Below are 18,751 nucleotides of genomic sequence, written 5' to 3' on the forward strand. Positions count from 1 at the left end.
CAGAGTAGACAGTGGAAGGAAGTGGCCTGGACCTCTGGGTGAATCAGATCAAACTCAGGGCCATTTGGGAAGCAAATCTCCCCTCAAAGAATGAGATGGGATTGTGGTGAGAGAAACCAGGAAGGCCAAAAGAGGGTAAAGGATGGGCACCTTATTGAAATAAAGGACTGACACTGATGCTGTATGACAACTCAGGATGGTCAGGAAAGAGCTGAGGAATCCTTAACTCCACATGGACCAGTATTTAGTGAAGAGGGTGGGTGGGGAGGGAAGTTCTCTGACTTTCCTTGATTTCTTCATGCTTTTTCTTTTATCTCATGTTGGCTTGTTGTGTGTACGTGTTTTGCATGTGTACTGGTACTGGAGCTTGAACTCTGCTTTTCTCTCTTTCTGTCTCCTTTGCACTCTCTTCTCATCCTCACCTTCTCAACTCTCCACCCCATCCCAACTACCTTCCTTAATTTTCTTTCTCCCTCTTACATTCCTCCTATTCTTCCCCTTTCATTCTTCTCCCTCTTCTTCTCTTCCTATTCCCTCCTCATGTATCTTCCTGTTCCATTCTGTCTTCCTTTCTCCCTGCTCTTGAATCAGTCTCTCACAATGTCTTTTTCTCTGTCTCTCCTATCTCTCTCTTCATCTCTTTCAGTTTACATGGTCATAACTAGTTCCCTCCCACTTGTCATACCTCCAGGCTTTCATTTCTCTAGTTAATTGAGGAAGGAATTTCCCAAAGTGCTGTCTGTATAATGTTGCAGGTAAACTTGTGGGATAGCTAGGATTACAGGCAAGAGCCTCCAGCATCAGGCAACACATTAGACTTTGTTAGTCTGGTGTAGCACAGGTTGCCTTCTCTGTTATTTGAAAGGGTTTTGTGTAGTTCTGTAAGGGACAGCTGTGTGAGGGACACCTTACAAATGGTGTTGAAGGAAGGGGGTGGTGGCCTGGTGTGCAAATGGACAGGGAGGGAGGAACATGTGTACTGCACAAAGGGTCAGCGCTCAGTGTTGTCATATCTTTCTAGAGATTCTGGTAGTTTCCTGGGAAGCCCCCAGCTGACACCCCCTTCCCGAGAGCACTAGGCTTTGGGCATGATGCTTCCTTTCCCCTGGCAGTTTCCTGGGAAAAACTGTAGGACTCATGGAAAAGTAAACCCTAATTTTCTGCAGGGAGAACCAGCAAGAGTCCGTTTTTGGAATCACAAAGTGTACCAGTTAAAATATATTCCCTTGCTTTCAGCTACAGGTGGTGAATTATGTGAAGGAACAGGAGACCCGAGAAAGCATGGCTATATAGTGGTGCCTGTGGCTGGACCCTGCCTGGGCTGACTGCATTTCCACAGAAATCCAGTGAGATTGGATGTGAGCCTTCTCCACTGTGAAATTTGTTTTGATTCAGCAAGGTCATTAGATTCCCACAGAGGCAGTGCTGAGGGCGGATGCTGCCCTTGAGTAACAAGTGTGGGATGGGGAGAGTTGGGCATAGCTGGCCTTTGCTATGGGGGGGCTGGGCTCAGAGGGCTGAGCCTGCACTGCATAATGATGAGATTTGCAGCAGGAGGTGGGCTGGGGCTCCTGTGGGATCAGTGGTGCACCTCAGGGGTATTTAGGGAACAGAGCTCTTCTCAAATAATGAGTTTCTGGTGAGAGAAGCAGTGAGGGCCAAAGTGGTCATAGGACAGGCATCTTGGTGATGGACAGGGTTGAAACTGATGCTGAAGGAGAGGTGAGAGGAGGAAGCTAACAGTCCTGAACTCCACATGGACCAGAGTTCATTGAAGAGGGTGGGTGTGGAGGGAAGAACTGTGAATTTCCATGATGTCTCCATGATTTTTCTTTATTGTCTTTCTTTTTTCTTTATTATTGGATCCATTTGTGAGCGTGTGGTGGTATAATGGCTTGTACTCTATACTTGTCTGGTTTTCTCGCCGAGTCTCCTTTTCCTCCTGGACTTTCTTTGCTCTCCCCCCTCTACCATTTCTCTTCATTCCTACTCCCTCATATTTTCCTCTTCTCCTTCACTTCTGATGTTTCCCCTCTTCTCCCTTTCCCATTCCATCTCACTCTTTTCTTCCTCCTGAATCTGTCTCTGTCTCTTTCCGCCGATTCTGTCTGTCTGTTTGTCTGTCTGTCTGTCTGTCTGTCTGTCTGTCTGTCTGTCTGTCTGTCTGTCTGTCTCTCTCTCTCTCTCTTTCTCTCTCTCTGTCTGTCTTAGTCTCTCACTCTCATTTTTCTTTCAGTTTACATGTTTCTGGCTGGTGATCTACCTCTGTAGTCACACCTCTAGTCCTGAATTTTTCTGGTTGCAATAAGTAGAGTCTACACAGGCTGGCTTTGTCTGCAGACTTCCCAATGTCAACTAGTAGAATAGTTTGGATTACACACATGAGCCTCCAGGAGCTAGCAGTTCTTTGGACGTTGTGAATCTGGTAGAGCACGGGTTGGTTAGTCTGTTGTTTCAAAAGGGATTGGTATGCTTATGTGAGGGATAGCTGTGTAAGGTACACCTCACAAGTGTTTAGAAAGGAAGGCTATGGTGGGCTAGTGTGTAGGATGACAATAGGCAGAGAATTACATTTCCACAGTGCAAGGGTGTCAACACTGAGAGGTGTCCGGTTCTTAGTAGAGACCTTGTGAGACTCCCCAAAGAGGCACCAGCTGAACCTGCTTCCCCAGAGCATAGACTTTGGCCATGGTGTTTTCCCTGTAAGTTCCCAAGGGAAGAATATAGGTCTCATGGTAGAATAGGAGGGCCTGATTTTTTTCCTATGGGAACCATGGAGGGAAGGAAGCTGAGTTTCAAATATTAGAACATTTTTAACATCCAGAGTCAATTTCTGGTATTACAAAGTATATGAATTAAAGCATTTTTTCTTTCCATTCACCAGAGTGAGAGTGATCTCTGAAGGAGCAAGAGACCTGAGAAAGTGTGGATAATAGTAGTTGCTTGTGTCCTTCTGCTTATAAGTAGTTCCGATGGTCAGGGACTGGATGGGCTTTACCTGAAGATGGACCCTGCCTGGGTAGACTGTGTTCCCACATGAAAAGTAATTTGTTAAGATAGGATATCATCCTCCACCACTGGGTTATGTGTGTTGGTTCAGCTAGGATATTAGAAATCCACACAGAGGCAATGCTGAGGGCTGGTGCTGCTTTTAGGTGATGAGCCGTGGGGAGCACTTGGGCACACCTGGCCTTTGCTATATGTGCACTGGGTCCAGGAGATTGAAGCTGCAGGACAAACTGATGAGATTTGCAGCAGGAGGTGGGCTGGCTCAGGGGCACTTGGGGAACAGAACTCAGCTGAAAGAATGAGAGGGGAATCTGGTGAGTGAAGCAATGAGGGCCAAAATTGGGCAAATAATAGGCACCTTGCTGATAGACAGGGTTGACACTGATGCTGAAGGAGAGCTGAGAGGAGGAAGCTAAGGTTTCTTGAATTCTACATGGAACCATCTGTAGTGAAGACGGGTGGACAGGGAATTACTGTTGATTTCCATGTTGTGTCTCTCGTTTGATTTTATTTTCTTTGGGTTATTTTGTGGTTGTGTGCATGTGTTTGTGAGTGTGTGCTGGTACTGGCACTTGAACTGAGTGATTTTCTCTTTGTCTCCTTTTCTGTCTCTTCTTTCTCCCTATTTCCTGTCTCTCTTCCCCTTTCCAGCTCACTTTCCTCCAAGCCATTCCTCTCCGTCTCTTCTTCCCCTTTCCCTCTTCTCTCTCCTCTTCTCTTCCTCTTCTATTCTCTCTCCCATCCACTGTACTCACAAATCTGTCTTTTTCTCTCCTGCCTCTCTAGATCTTTCTCTTTGAGTTGGCATGTTCATAGCTCTTGCTCTATCACTTAAGTCACACCTCTAAGCCAGCATTTTTCTACTTAATTGAAGATGGAGTGTGCCCTGGCTGGTTTAAATTCTGATCTTCTGGTGTCACATTTTGGAAGAACTATGATTACAAGCATGATCCACCACCATCAGCAATGTTTCTGACCTTGTTAATCTGGTGTAGCACAGGGATTTGTGTACTTATCTGAGGGACGGATGTGTGAGAGACATCTTGGAACTGTTTGAGGAGGGAAACATGTGGTGGGTGGTTGTGCAGAATGGACAGGGTGGAAAGAACCTGTGCACAGTGCCAGTATGTCAGCACAGAAAGGAGTGAGAGGTATTGTAGAGAACCTGTTCATCCACAGGGAGTCCCCCTACTGACACAACTTCCCCAAAACACCAGGCTTTGGGCAGGGTGCTTCCTTTCCCCTAGCAGTCCCCAGGTGAAGACTTTAGGCCTCATGGAAGAAGAGCAGAGCCCAAGTTTTCTGGTTAGTAAATCAGATTGCCAGGGGAGCAGAGTTTCAAATCTGAGAACATTCTGAACATCCAGAGCTCATTATTTAATGAAAGAAAATGTATGGATTAAATACATTTTCTCCCTATCAGAGAAACCTGTGAATGAGCACGAGACCTAAGAAAGCATAAAGATACAGTGGTGCCTGTGGATGGACCCTGCTGGGATGACTGCATCTGGACAGGAGTGAAAATTCGGTAAGATTGAATATGACCTCTTCCACTGGGTTATTTGTGTTGGTTTAGCCAGGGCAATGAGATTTCCACAGAGAGGGAGTGGTGCAGGATGATGCTGTCTGCTCTTGGGAGACAAGTGTGTGATGGGGAGAAATTGGGCACACCTGACATTTTTTTTTCTTGAGGGAAGGGGGTCCTGTCATGGGGCCTGAACTCTGGGCCTGGGCACTGTCCCTCAGCTCTTCAGCTCAAGGCTAGCGCTTTACCACTTCAGCCACAGCTCCACTTCCACCTTTTTTCCCTGCTTATGCAATGCTGAGGAATAGAACCCAGGGACTTATGCATGCAAGGCAAGCACTCTACCACTGAACCACCTTCCCAGCCCCAACACCTGGCTTTTGCTATGTGTGCACTGATATCAGGAGGCTAAGCCTGCAGAGCAGACTGATGAGATTTTCTGCAGGAGGTGGGATCAGTGGTCCAGTTCAGAGCTATTCGGGAGCAGATCTCCCCTGAAAGAACAAAATGGGATTCTGGTAAGAGTCCCAATATGAGCTACAAGAGGGAAAAGATGGGTACAAAGTAAATGACAGAGTGGACACTAAATGTAAAGGAGAAGACAGGAGGCAAGTTAAGAAGGGAACTGAGGAATCCTGAATTCCACATGTGCCATTCTTCAGTGAAGAAAGTGATTGGGAAGGTATTAACTGTTGATTTGTAAGATTTCTCAATCGTTATTCTTTTATTGTTTCCTTTTGTTTGTTGTGTGTATGTGTTTGTGTGTGATGCTACACCTCAGTGCTTTTTTTTCTTATGCTCTGTATCCTTTGCCATCTCTGTTCTCTCTCCACTTTTCTCACCTTCTCCCTGCTCCTCCCCACCATTTCTCTTCATTGTTTTCACTCCTCCCATAACTACTGCTATTCTAATTCTCCTGTTCCTCTTCTTGCTGTTCTACTTCCCTCTACCATTCCCTTTCCCTCTCTTCCCGCTCTTGAACCTGTCTCTCTCTCCCCACCTCCCTCACTACTCCTCTCTCTCTACACTTCTCTCTTATTTCTTCTTTCCCTTTCTCCCTCTCTGTCTTTCTCTTTTCTCTCTCTCTCTCTCAGTTTTCATGGATATGTCTGGTTCTCTCCTGCTTGAGTTACACTTCCAGGCTCGCATTTCTCTAGTTACTTGAAGATGGAGTCTTCCCAGACTTGCTGTAAATGCAATCTTCAAGGTGTCAACTTGGCAGATAGGTAGGATTACAGAAATAAGCCTACAGCATCAGGGAAGGCAATTTGGCTTTGTTAATCTGGTGAGGCAAAGGTTGCTTTCTCTGTTTTGAAAGGGGATTTGTGTATTTATATGAGGGACAGCTGTGTAAGAGTCACCTTACAATTGGTTGTGGAAGCAAGGGGATAATGGGTTGGTGTAAATGGACAGGGAAGGATGACATGTGCACTGTAAAGGTGCACTGAGAGGTGTCAGAATATTAGTAGAGACTGTATGAGTCCCCAGAGAGGCCCCCTTTCCCAGAGCACCCAGCATGGGCATGGTGCTTCCATTTCCCAGTAAATACTTTAGGCCTCATGGAAGAATAACAGAGCCCAATTTTTCTTCGTGGGGAATAAAGAATGCTATCGGAGCCAAGTTTTAAATATTTGAACATTCTGAACATCAAGAGGCCATTTTTGGAACCACAAAGTGTATGAATTAAAATATATTCCCTTCCTTTCAGCTAGAGGTGGTAAAGGAACAGGAAACCTCAGGAATCATGGATATAAACTGGGATCTGTGGAAGGACATAGCCTGGACGGACATTGGTTGTATATGGACCACACCCGTGGATGGACCCTGCCTGGGATGACTGCCTTCCCACAAGAACAAAAATTCAGTAAGATTATATATGACCCTTCACACTAGATTATTTGTATTGGTTCACCCAGGGCAGTAGAATTGCACACAAAGGCCGTGCTGAGGATTGATGCTGCCTTTGGGTGAGAAGTGTGTGATGGGGAGGAGTTGGGCAAACCTGACGTTTTCTATGTGTACACTGGGTCAGAAGGCTGAACCTGAAGAGTAGACTGATGTGATTAGAGGCAAGAGGAGGGCTGGGGCTCCTGGTGGATCAGTGGTAATGCTCAGGGGTATTTGGGGAGCAATGCTATTCTCAAAGTATGAGATAGGTTTCTGGTGAGAGAAGCAATAAGGTTCCAAATAGACAAATGATGCATAACTGGTTTAAGACAGGGTTGATACTGATACTCAAAGAGAGCTGAGGAGGAAAGTAAGGAATGGTGAACTCCTCATGGAACAGTGTTCAGTGAATAGGGCATTTGGGGAGGAAAGTAATATTAATTTCCATGGTTTCTCAATGTTTTTTTATTCTCTTTTTGTTTTTGTGTGTATGCATTTCGGAGTGTGCTGGCTTGAACTCTGTTTTTCAGTCTCCTTTTCCTCTGTGGCCTTTCCTTGGGCCATCCTCCCCTTTACTGTCTCTAATCTCTCCTTTTTTACACCACCATTCTTCTTCTCCTCTTCTCCTCTAATCATTTTCTCCCTATCCCATTCCTTCTCACTCAATCCTTTCTCCTGAATTTGTCTCTTTGTCTGTCTTTAGGTATGTATGCATGTCCCTCTGTTTTTCTCTCTGTCCATTTTCTTTCTCCCCCTCAGGTCCCCTCTTTCCCTTTCTCTCTCTTGAGTGTGGGTGTTTTTCTGGCTGATGTTCTACCAGTGGAGTCACTCTTCTAGGCCTGATTTTCTACAGAGTTGGACATGGAGTCTGCTCAGGCTGGCTTTATCTACTGTCTTCTCAGTGTCAGCGTGTACAGTAGTTAGGATTATACAGGTGAGCCTTTAGCACCTAGACTTTGTGAATCTGGTACAGCACAGGTTGGCTTCTCTGTTATTACAAAAGGAAATTGTGTACTTGTATGAGGGACAACTTAAAAATGTTTGGGGAAGGAAAGGGTATTGGGTTGGGCTGCATGTGGAAAATGAACAGATAGAGAATTACATTTCCATAATACAAGGGTTTCAGCACTGGGATTTGTCAGATTCTTAGGAGAGACACTTTGAGTCCCCAAAGATGCTTCCAGTTGACACCACCTTCCCCAGAGCACCAGGCTTGGGCATGTTGCTTCCTTTTCCTTGTCAGTTCCCAGGGGAAGCCTCTAGGTCTCATGGAAGAAGAGTAGGGCCTGTTTATTGTCCTAGGGCACATAGTGTGGAGGAAGCTGAGTTTCAAATATTACCACACTATAAGTCTCCAGAGCCCATTTTTGAACCAAAAAATGTAGGAAATACAATACTTTTCCTTCCTATCAACTAGAGGTGGAGAAACCTTTGAATGAGCAAGAGACCTAAGAAAGCATGAAAATATAGGAGCATGTGGATGGAGATGAGTACATGTGGACATGAGCAGAAATTCAGTAAGATTGGATATGAACCTCCACCACTGTGATATTCATTCAGCAGCACATTAGATTTCTACACGATGGAAGTACTGAGGGTGATTCTGCCTTTGGAAGACAGGTGTGTGATGGGGAGGAGTTGGACACATTGGACCTCTGTTGTATGTTCACCGGAGTCAAGAGACTGAGTGTGCAAGGCAGACTGATGAGATTTGCAGCAGGAGAAGGCTAAGGCTCCCAGTGAAACAGTGGTGTATCTCTGGGGTAATTAGGGAACAGAGCTCTTCCCAGAGAATAAGATAGGATTTTTGTTACAGAAGCACTGAGAGCCAAAAATATACAAGAAATGGGCACCTTGCTGATAGACAGGGTTGACCCGGATGCTGAAGGAGAGCTGAGAGGAGGAATCTAGGGACTTCTGAATTTCACAAGGATCATTGGTCAGTGAAATGGGTGGATGGGGAGGGACGTACTGTGAATTTCCATGGTTTCTAAGTTCTTTTTCGTTGTCTCAGGGGTCCTGAAATGAGGGACTAGGTTTCAGTTCCCGGCAGTGGGTTTGGCTTGAAGCTAGTTTCTAGTAGTCCCAGGGCAGTAGATAGGGTGCCTGGTCACTGCTGCACTGGGTGGGATTTCAGTGTTGGGTTGCATTATGGAGATGAGGGAGAGGGGCATTGTGTACCCTTGGGGCTGTGGGCAGGGCCTTGTGCCAACCAGGAGGCAAGTCATTTTATGATTTCATGCCAGTCTTTTGGGGCCAGATGAGCTCACTCTCCAAAACTCAGGTATTCCTTTGACTTTTCAATTGACAGTATGATGCATGGGCATCCTCGAACACTCCTAAACCTTTGTGGAACAGCTGCAGTGCATTTGGCTCAGCACTTGGAGAGAAGACGAAAAGTTGGCCTGAGGATGAGGGTTCCACAGGTTAGCCACAATGTCACACAGACCATTAGCTAGGACGGGTTCATGGCTTACAGAGAGACTTGGAAGAACTCCAGTAAGGAGTTCAGATGGTATGGAAAGGCTTCCCAGAGGAGGAACAGGTTATTTGGTGTGTGCACACCATCTCCATATGTAAAATTGAGGGTCACAAAGCTTTAGGCAAAGGGCTTGGGAACACAGGTGGGGAGACCACGAGGCAAGGGTGACAGGGGTTGTGTAGAGGAGTCATGGGAAAACAGTAGGAAAGAGCTTTGACCATGTATGGCAGTATACTTGTTGAATAAATGTGTGAGGGAATGGGTAGGCTTTCATTCAATGGACATTTACTGAGTGCCTACAGGATGAGTGACATCATGCTGAAGACTGACAGAATGCTGAGAACAGCATAAAATTATCTCTGTGGGTTTACACTCAAGCATGGAGAGTGAGAATACCCAAAATTATAAAAGTACTACATAGTATATATGAAAAGGAAGATTAAGGCAGAAAGAATCAGGATGAGTGTTGGAAATACTCTGTGTCTTTGTGTGTTTGCAGATGTGTGTTGTGTACACATGTGCACAAGGTTGTATTTTTAAGTATCAGAGTAGACCTGTTTGGCAAGGGGGTTTTGGGGAAGAATAGGGGAGTGAGCAGCTGGGTGTCGGGAAACGCATTCCAGGCAGTTGGAATAGCAGTGGCCCCCAGATCCTACAGTGCAAATGCCAGTGTGGCTGCAGCAAGGAAGCCTGGGCTCAGTGGAGAGAACAGGATCAGAGAAGTCACAGGAGCCTCTTGGTAGCAGAGGCTCTCCACTTCACCAAAGGAGGCTGCTTCAACAATGTCCTGTGGTTCTCCTATCTACTCTAAAGCCACATTTCTTTAAATATGAAAGGGTGTGTGTGATATTGGTGTTCCTCTGGCTGTATTACTTCATGAAACTGAGTGTCCTCCAGATCCATCCATAGTGTCTGAGTGTTGGTTTCTTTTTTCTGGTTCTTTTTTGGTGCTTGAATTAGGGACAGTAAGTGGTCCCTGAGCATTTAGCTCCAGACTATCACTTTACCACTTTGAGGCACAGCTCCATTCCTGGTTTTCTGATGGATATTTGAAGTAAGACTCTCATGGATATCCTGCCTGGGCTGGCTTGACTTCAATCCTCCTATCTCCTGTGTAGATAGGATGACAGGCAGGAGCCACCTGTACCAGGCAGTTTTATTTTTAATTTTAGGCTGAATAATGTACTAAAATATGTATGTACTGTCTTTTTATTCGTCCAGTGATGGACACTTGAATGATTCCCTATATTATTGTGAATGGTGCTATAGTAAATAGAACATGCATGCAGATAAAGTATTCTAGGGCTGGCTGCTGACAGGTCATTATTCAAATCTATTCTGGGTAGAAAATTGCATGATCCCAGAAAACTTGGAAGTGGAGCTGCGGCTTAAGGAGTAGAGCATTCACACTGAACAGGGAGTTCAAGTCCACATATTGGCCTGTGCTTGCACCCACACACACTCACATACACACAGAGAATAGTATGCTGTGGGTTGTGTTTACAAGGATGATTTTGGGAGGGACATAGTAGGGCGAATGGGAAGACCACCTAGGGCCAGGGGCAGGGGCCTAGGCTGCAGTGGAGTCATGTAGGCAGGAGAAAACGGTTCTCTTCTGGTCATGGAAGATGACAATCTTAATATTGATACTTTTTATAAGCAAGTAGTAATCATACACAGGACATGACACACTGATCAAACAAACCTCACCTTTCCCCTTTTCATTCCTCCTCCCCAACTTCTGGTCAGCACTAGTCCATGGCCGTCATTGTTCTCTACATATCTGAACGACCCTGGGCCATTTGTCTCGATAACTTTACTTAATCCTTGCCTCCATTGTGCTCCAAATGATAGCTTTCCAATCACTGTTATGCCTGGAAAATTCTCCTTTGTGTGTGTGTGTGTGCATGTATATATGTGTGTGAAAGAGAAAGATCATTACCAATTTCTCCATTGATAGACATTTAGACTGATTCTATACCCAAGCTGGTATAAATAATCTTGAAATAGACATAGTATAATTGTACATGAGCTCATGTATTTATTTAAAGACCTTCAAATTGTTTACCATAATGCTTGTATCAATTTACAATCTGTCGCTCTACATCCTAGCCAGCATATGTTATCTTTCTATCGTTTTGATTTTTTTAAAAAGTTTTCCAGCATGGCTAAAGACACTGGACATTTTTTTCATATATTTTTGGCTATTTGCATTTCTTTTTTTTTGTTTTATTTTATTTTATTTTATTTTATTTTATTTTATTTGAGAACATACTGTACAGAGGGGTTACATTTACATGGGCAGGATAATGCATACATTTCTTACCAAGCATTGCAGCCTCCTCTTTTGTTTACCCTTCATCTCCCTTCCCAGCCTCCCCCCTCCCCTCCACCCAATCATACAGCCCTCCTGCCCCCACACCGACATTGTAAAGCTGGTTTTGACATGACATTTTGTACTTCTCATTGTTGCAACAGGTCCACCTGAATCCTTAAACCACTTGTTTGTCCCCATCTCCTCCACATGTTATACTGACATCAAATATAGTGAAAGCGGGGGTTACACTGTGGGGGAGGGACATACAAAGCAACAAAGAAATAATCTTATAAATGCGTTAGAAACACATGCATGAAAGAAACGAAAACATTAAAATACATATTTAAGGGTTCATTTTCCTAACATCACATTATCTGACCTTTTCCGCTTGACTCATACCTATACTAGATATTGCAAATAAGGGAAACCATAGGACCTATGCTTCTTTGGGCCTGGCTTACTTCACTTAATATAATTTTTTCCAAACCTTTCCATTTCCTAACAAATGGGGAAATGTCATTCTTTCTGATGGAGGCATAGAATTCCATTGTGTATATATACCACATTTTCTTGATCCATTCATCTACTGAGGAGCATCTGGGTTGGTTCCATATCTTAGCTATGGTAAATAATGCTGCAATAAACATAGTTGTGCTGGTAGCTTTAGTGTGGTCTTGTTTGTAAACATTTGGGTAAATGCCCAAAAGTGGGATTGCTGGATCATAGGGGAGATCTATGTGAAGTCTTCTGAGGAACCTCCATACTGCTTTCCAAAGTGGTTGAAAAAGTTTACATTCCCACCAACAATGAAGTAAGGTTCCTTTCTGTCCACATCCCCTCCAGCATCTGTTGTTGTTAGAGTTCTTGATTTTTGCTGTTCTAACTGGAGTAAGGTGATATCTCAATGTTGTTTTGATTTGCATTTCTTTTATGGCTAGGGATGTTGAACATTTCTTCATGTGTCTATTGGCCATCCTTTCTTCTTCAGAGAAGCTTCTCTTTAAGTCTTTCGCCCACTGATTTATTGGGCAGTTGTTTCTTTGAGGATTTGTTGTTGGGTGGTTTAATTTTTTGAGTTCCTATATATTTTAGATATGAGAGCCTTGTCTGTTGTATGGCTAGTAAAGAACTTCTCCCAATCGGTGGGCATTCTATTGATCTTGCTAGCTATGACATTTGCCCTGCAGAAGCTCTGCAACATTATGCAATCCCATTTGTCCAACCTTTCTTTGATTTGTTGTGTTTCCGGGTCTCTATTCAGAAAATTTGGTCCTGAGCTAAGAGACCTAGATTTCTCCTATTCCATCCTGTAATGTTTTCAGAGTGTCTGCTTTGAGTTCAAGGTCTTTGATCCATTTGGAGTTGATTCTGGTGCAGGGTGATATATAAAGATCTAACTTTAGTTTTCTAAATGTAGTTAACCAGTTTTGCCAGCACCATTTACTGAAGAGGCTGTCTTTCTTCCATTCTATTGTTTTAGTTTCCTTATCGAAGAGAAGATGGCTATAGGTCTGTAGGTTCATTTCTGGGTTTTCAATTCTATTCCATTGGTCCTGAGGTCTTTTCTTATGCCAGTACCAAGCTGTTTTGATTACTATGGCTTTATAGTAGAGTTTGAAATTTGGTATTGATATTCCTCCAGCAGTGTTCTTTCCATTGAGGAGGGTTTTTGCTATTCGGGGTCTTTTATTGTTCCATATGAATTTTTGGATTGCCTCTTCTATTTCCTTGAAGAATGAGGGTGGAATTTTGATAGGTATCGGGTTGAATTTGTAGATAGCCTTGGGAAGTATTGCCATTTTCACGATGTTAATCTTGCCAATCCAGGAGCATGGGAGGTTTTGCCATTTTTTAAGTTCTGTGTTGATTTCCTTTTTCAAGATTATAAAAGTTTCCTTGGTAGAGGTCCTTCACTTCTTTAGGTAAGTTAATTCCTAGTTATTTTATTTTTGTGGGACTATTACAAATGGACACTTTTCTCATTGTTGGCATACAGAAAAGCCATTGATTTTTGGGGGTTAATTTTATAACCTGCTACTTTGCCAAAGTTTTGAATCAGCTTGAGTAATTTGGGAGTGGAGTCTATGGGATTCTTTAAATGCAAGATCATGTCACCTGCAAAGAGGGAGAATTTTATTTTTTCTTTCCTTATTTGGATCCCCTTTATGTCTGCATCTTGTCTTATTGCTGTAGCTAGGCATTCTAATACTAGATTGAAGAGAAGTGGAGAGAGTGGGCATCCTTGCCTTGTTCCTGAGTTAAGAGGAAATGGCTTTAGTTTTTCACCATTGAATATAATGCTGCCTGTAGGTTTGTCATATACAGCCTTTATTGTATTGAGGAATGTTCCATGGATTCCTAATTTTTCCAAAACCTTCATCATAAAGGGGTGTTGGATCTTCTCGAATGCTTTTTCTGCATCTACTGAGATTACTATGTGGTTCTTATTGTTGCTCCTGTTGATGTGATGAATAATATTAATTGATTTGCGTACATTGAATCAGCTTTGCATCCCTGAAAAGAATCCTGTTTGATCATGGTGTATGATTTTTTGGATGAATTGTTGAAGTCGATTGGCCAAAATTTTGTTGAGAAGTTTTGCATCAATGTTCATCAAAGAAATGGGTCTATAGTTCTCTTTCTTTGATGAGTCCCTGCCTGGTTTTGGGATGAGGGTTATGATGGCTTCATAGAATGTGTTCGGTAGTGAGCTTTCTCTTTCAATTTCATTGAAGAGTTGGAGGAGTATTGGTGTGAGCTCTGCTTTGAAGGCCTTGTAAAATTCCGCTGTAAAACCATCTGATCCTGGAGTTTTCTTAGCTGGAAGGTCTCTTATTGCAGTTTATATTTCAATGCTTGATATGGGCCTGTTAAGCTGGTTTAACTCATCTTGGTTTAGTTTTGGCATGTCAATATTTGCTAGGAAAAGGTCCATTTCTGTCAAGTTGTCAACCTTATTAGCATAAAGTTTTGAGAAGTATTCCCTTATAATGTTCTGAATCTTGGTTGTTTCCATGGTGATGTTTCCATTCTCATCTCTGAGTTTATTAAATTGGGTGTGTTCTCTCTTTTTCTGATAAGGTTTGCTAAGGGTCTGTCAATTTTGTTAAGTTTTTCGAAGAACCAACTCTTTGTTTTGTTGATTCTTTCTATAGTTTTTTTTGGATAATAATTCATTTAATTCTGATTTAATTTTGATTATTTCTTTCCGTCTACTGGATTGGGGTTTATCTTGCTGCTCTTTATCAAGGAGGTTTAGATGTGTCATTAAATTGTTAGTTTCAGATCTCTCCAATTTGTTGATGTAGGAGATCAGAGCTATAAACTTGCCTCTGAGTACTGCTTTTGCTGTGTCCCAGAGGAGCTGGTAATTTGTGTGTTCATTTTTGTTGAATAGCATGAACATTTGAATTTCCTTTCTAATCTCTTCCATGACCCACTCGTGATTCAGCAGTGTGTTGTTCAGCCTCCATGTGATACCAGACTTTCTTTGGTGGCTTTTGGTGTTGAGTTCTAATTTTATTCCCTTGTGGTCAGAGAGAATGCAAGGTATAACTTCAATGTTTCTGAATTTAGACAAGTTTGCTTTGTGGCCTAAAATGTGGTCTATTTTAGAAAACGTTCCATGTGCTGCTGAGAAGAACGTGTATTCTGATGCTGCTGGGTGAAATGTTTGGTAAATGTCTTTTAAATCTAGTTGATCTATGCAGCTGTTTAGATCTGCGGTTTCTCTGTTGAGTTTTTGCCGAGTTGATCTATCTAGTGGGGAGAGTGGTGTGTTAAAATCCCCAACAATTTATGTCTTAGGATCTATATGGGATTTGAGGGAAAGTAGTGTTTCTTTGATAAATTTGGGTGCTCCATTGTTTGGCGAATAGATATTTAGAATTGTAATATCCTCCTGAAGGAGAAATACTTTAATTAGTATGTAGCAACGTTCTTTATCTCTTCTCACGAATTTTAATTTGAAGTCTATTTTATCTGATATTAGGATTGCAACTCCCGCCTGGTTATGAGGGCCGTTTGCTTGGTAGATTGTGTTCCAGCCTTTAACATTGAAAATGTGTTTGTTTTTACGGGCAAGATGTGACTCCTGCAGGCAGCAGATAGAAGGGTCTTTTTTTTAAATCCATCTAGACAGTCTATGTCGCTTAATTGGAGAGTTCAGTCCGTTAACGTTAAGAGACAGCACTGAGAGGTATTTGGGAGTTCCTGCCATGTTATCCACCTTCTTGGGGGCTGTGAAAACTGGGTTCTTCCTAAGGTTCTTGGATTCTCATTTTGGGTGCAGTTTCTTGGCCTTTGTTGCGGTCTTGTTGGTTTTCTATGTGTAGGACATCTTAAAGAATCTTTTGTAGGGCTTGTTTGGTGGAGATGTATTGTTTCAATTTTTCTTTGCTATGGAAGGTTTTTATTTGGCCTTCAGTTATGAAGGAGAGTTTAGCTCGGTACAGTATTCTTGGTTGATAGTTGTTTGCTTTTAGGGCATGGCATACGTCATTCCAGGCTCTTCTTGCTTTGATTGTCTCTGCTGAGAAATCTGAGGTAATTCTAATTGGTTTCCCTTTATAGGTGATTAACCTTTTCTCCTTGACAGCTTTAAGGATCTTTTCCTTGGTCTGAGTTGATCCTGTGTGGATTATAATGTGACAGTGGGTTGTCCTATTCTGGTCTGGTCTATTTGGGGTTCTAAAAGCTTCTTTTATCTGAATAGGCCTATCTTTTTGTATGTTTGGGAAGTTCTCTGCTAGGATCCTGTTAAACAAATTTCCTAGACCATTAACTTATGTTTCTAGGTGCTCCTCTACACCAATTATCCTTAGATTGGGCCTTCTGATGGTGTCTTCCAGGTGTTGGATAGACCTATCATATTTCTTGGACTTGTCTTAGATGGTTGCATGTACTTTCTCTATAATATCTAGGCTGTCTTCAATCCCTGAGATTCGATCTTCTGCATGGTCTAACCTGCTGTCAAGACTCTCTACTTTGTTTTTTATCTCTTTTCCTTCTAATTGGTCAGCTTTGATGGCTTCAAGTTCTTTGTTGAAGCTCTGTTTTAGGTCTTGTATGAATTTCTTTACTTCCTTAATTTGGTGTTCAGTGTTTGTTCTCAAATCACTTAGTTGATTGGTCATGGTTTCTTTGGACTCCCATTCCTTCTGTTGGGTTCCATTCAGCATTCCCTTTGTGGTCTCCCTGACTTCCTTCAGCTCTTTGTTAATGGATTCCATGAATGCCTTTAGTGATCTTTGTGTATTCTCTACCTGGTCTCTCAATTCCTGAATTACTCTTTGATTAGCTTCCTCCCATTTGTGGGATTCCTGCAGTTCTCTTTCTTCCCCTTCTTGGGATTCCTGCAGTTCTCTTTGAGTGTTCTCTGCCTCCTCACGCCATTCCTCCCTTTCTCTTTGAGTATTCTCAAGTTGTTCACACAAATCCTGTATCAGTTTTTGAGTAGCTTCCTCACGCTTATGTTATTCCTGTATAAACTTCTGGGATGCCTCCTCTCTCTCCCTATCACACTCATACAGAGTCCTTTGTACATTGTCAAACTTCTCATTTATCATGTTTGCTAGTAGTGTTTGTAGAGCTATTTGGGAACTCTCCTCTGGATTATTCTTTATCTGTTCTAATCCCTGATTATCAGGACTGGGAATTGAGATACCTGAATTTGCCATTTTTCTTGTATTTTTCCGGCTTACTCTGCCCATTTGAGATGAAGATAGCACCAGTTTTGTGCTAGAACACTATCTTAAGGCAACCATCAACCAAAGTTTGCATTTGTACAGTCAATAGTCTACAGATACAATCTAGTTCAACAGATACATCTATTCAACAGCGAACAACTATATGTTAAAGGACTTCGAAGTGCAGAAAAGAATTTGGAAAACCCGAAATTATTAGGATTAGGGAGAGATGTGGGTAAAAAATAGGAATAGATTGGTGTGGGGAGGCACAGGGAGAGTTAACTATGTCCTAATCATAATGCAGGAAATGGGTTGGGTAGGATGCAAGTAGAGAGAGAGAGAAAAGGAAGAGACGGAAAGGGGAATGAAAAGAGACCAGAAAAAAAATAGAAATGTAAAAATTAATGTTATTATAGAGATTAAAAGACCATCTCTTTAGAGAGGAATGTGAATATGTTGACAGAAAGGGAGGGACATAGAGGAGATGTGAAAAACTTTAAGCATGGGAAATGGAGAAGAAAAGATCAGAAGTTCAGTAGCGCTAGACAAAAAACAAAAAGAGGATTAAGAAAGAAAGAAAAAGAGAAAGAAGAGAAGAAGAGAAAGGAAAACGCTCATTCACATATTCCTTAAATAAAAATTATAAGAGGAGAAAAAAAAAGCTAGAGAAAACAATTATTTTTTCAGAAGAGGCAAAAATTAAATATTAATAAAAGTTTTAGAAGAGAAAAAAATTATATATATATATATATATATATATATATATATATATATATATATATATATATGGTAACAAAAAAACAAAAAACAAACGAAAAAAAGAAAAGAAGAAGAAGAAAGAAAAAGTCCTTTGATTTTTTTTTTTTTTGTGTGTGGGAAGAATCCTGTATCTCCCTTTTGTCTGTAGCCAGCCTCTTGTTGGAGTCTCTGGTCAGCTTGAGGTCCTGTGGCTTGATTGGTTTCTTAAGTCGGTTTGTTGGAAGAGGCAGAAAAATGCTCTGCTTTACCCAAGATTTTGAGATCCCCTTCCCAGGTTAGTTTTCTGGGAGGTTGATCAGCTTTGAGAATCACAAAAGAGGGGGATGCAGTGATGAGGCTAGGTTCTGGGTAGAGTTGAGGCCTTTCAACAAACAGTAGCTTATCCCTGGGGCTATTTTGTGATAAAACTCACAGCGCCCAGCCTGGAGCCATTCTCAGGGTTTCTGATTTTCAATTGATTGTGGTGGCTGCTAGAGGGAGGGGCAGCTTCTGGCTCTGGTTACCCAGTGGGAAAAGCCACTCCAATGGCTGGCGCCTGAGCTGGGTGACTTTTCCCTGGATGGAGCTGAGTCTGGCAGGTCACTTCGCCAATAAGTTCTTGTGACCTGCTAAATGACTCGTTTAATTCCAAGGCCTGAGCTGGAGCTAGCAGCTCCTCCGAGCTTTGTCGGTATCCAAGATGGAGATCACCGGTGCTGGGGGGGGAGGGGTGGCCTTCCCCTCTCTGCTCCCTGAGAAGGAGTGAGGACGTCGGGCTTGTACTGACGCCGAGTCTTGGATCCTGGGTCGTCTCTGGTCTGCAAACTGCAGGATGAAGATGTCTTTTTCTTGTCAGTTCTTGTTGGGGTTGAGTAGAATCCGCAGTCCCCTGCATCTGGCTCCTTAGTCCCGGACTATCTGTGTCTCAGGTATGACCCCACGGCGGTGGTCGCCGCCGCGACCCTGCCGCCGCAGCGGCAGCTGCTGGCAGGCGCTCAGATGTGTCTTTTTGCCTTGGCTTCCCCTCTCTTGTCTAACTCTCTGTTCTGTGATGGCACACTTGGTGTGATTCTCTGGCTTAGGACTATTCACTGGAACTCTAAAAC

The 18,751-nt window shown here is 42.7% G+C and overlaps 1 long non-coding RNA gene across 1 annotated transcript in view; it reads left to right on the top strand.

Annotated features, from left to right (window-relative positions):
* Positions 1-18,751, top strand: part of LOC138815674 (uncharacterized) — a 34,235-nt gene that overhangs the window by 1,881 nt on the left and 13,603 nt on the right. The window contains exons 2-3 of the long non-coding RNA XR_011368412.1: positions 4,433-4,537; positions 6,243-6,398. This is a non-coding gene — a long non-coding RNA (uncharacterized lncRNA). The remainder of the gene's footprint in view (positions 1-4,432; positions 4,538-6,242; positions 6,399-18,751) is intronic.

The sequence above is a fragment of the Dipodomys merriami genome, unplaced genomic scaffold (assembly GCF_024711535.1).
Source record: "Dipodomys merriami isolate MVZ:Mamm:240054 unplaced genomic scaffold, mDipMer1.0.p SCAF_657, whole genome shotgun sequence".
Lineage (NCBI taxonomy): Eukaryota > Metazoa > Chordata > Mammalia > Rodentia > Heteromyidae > Dipodomys > Dipodomys merriami.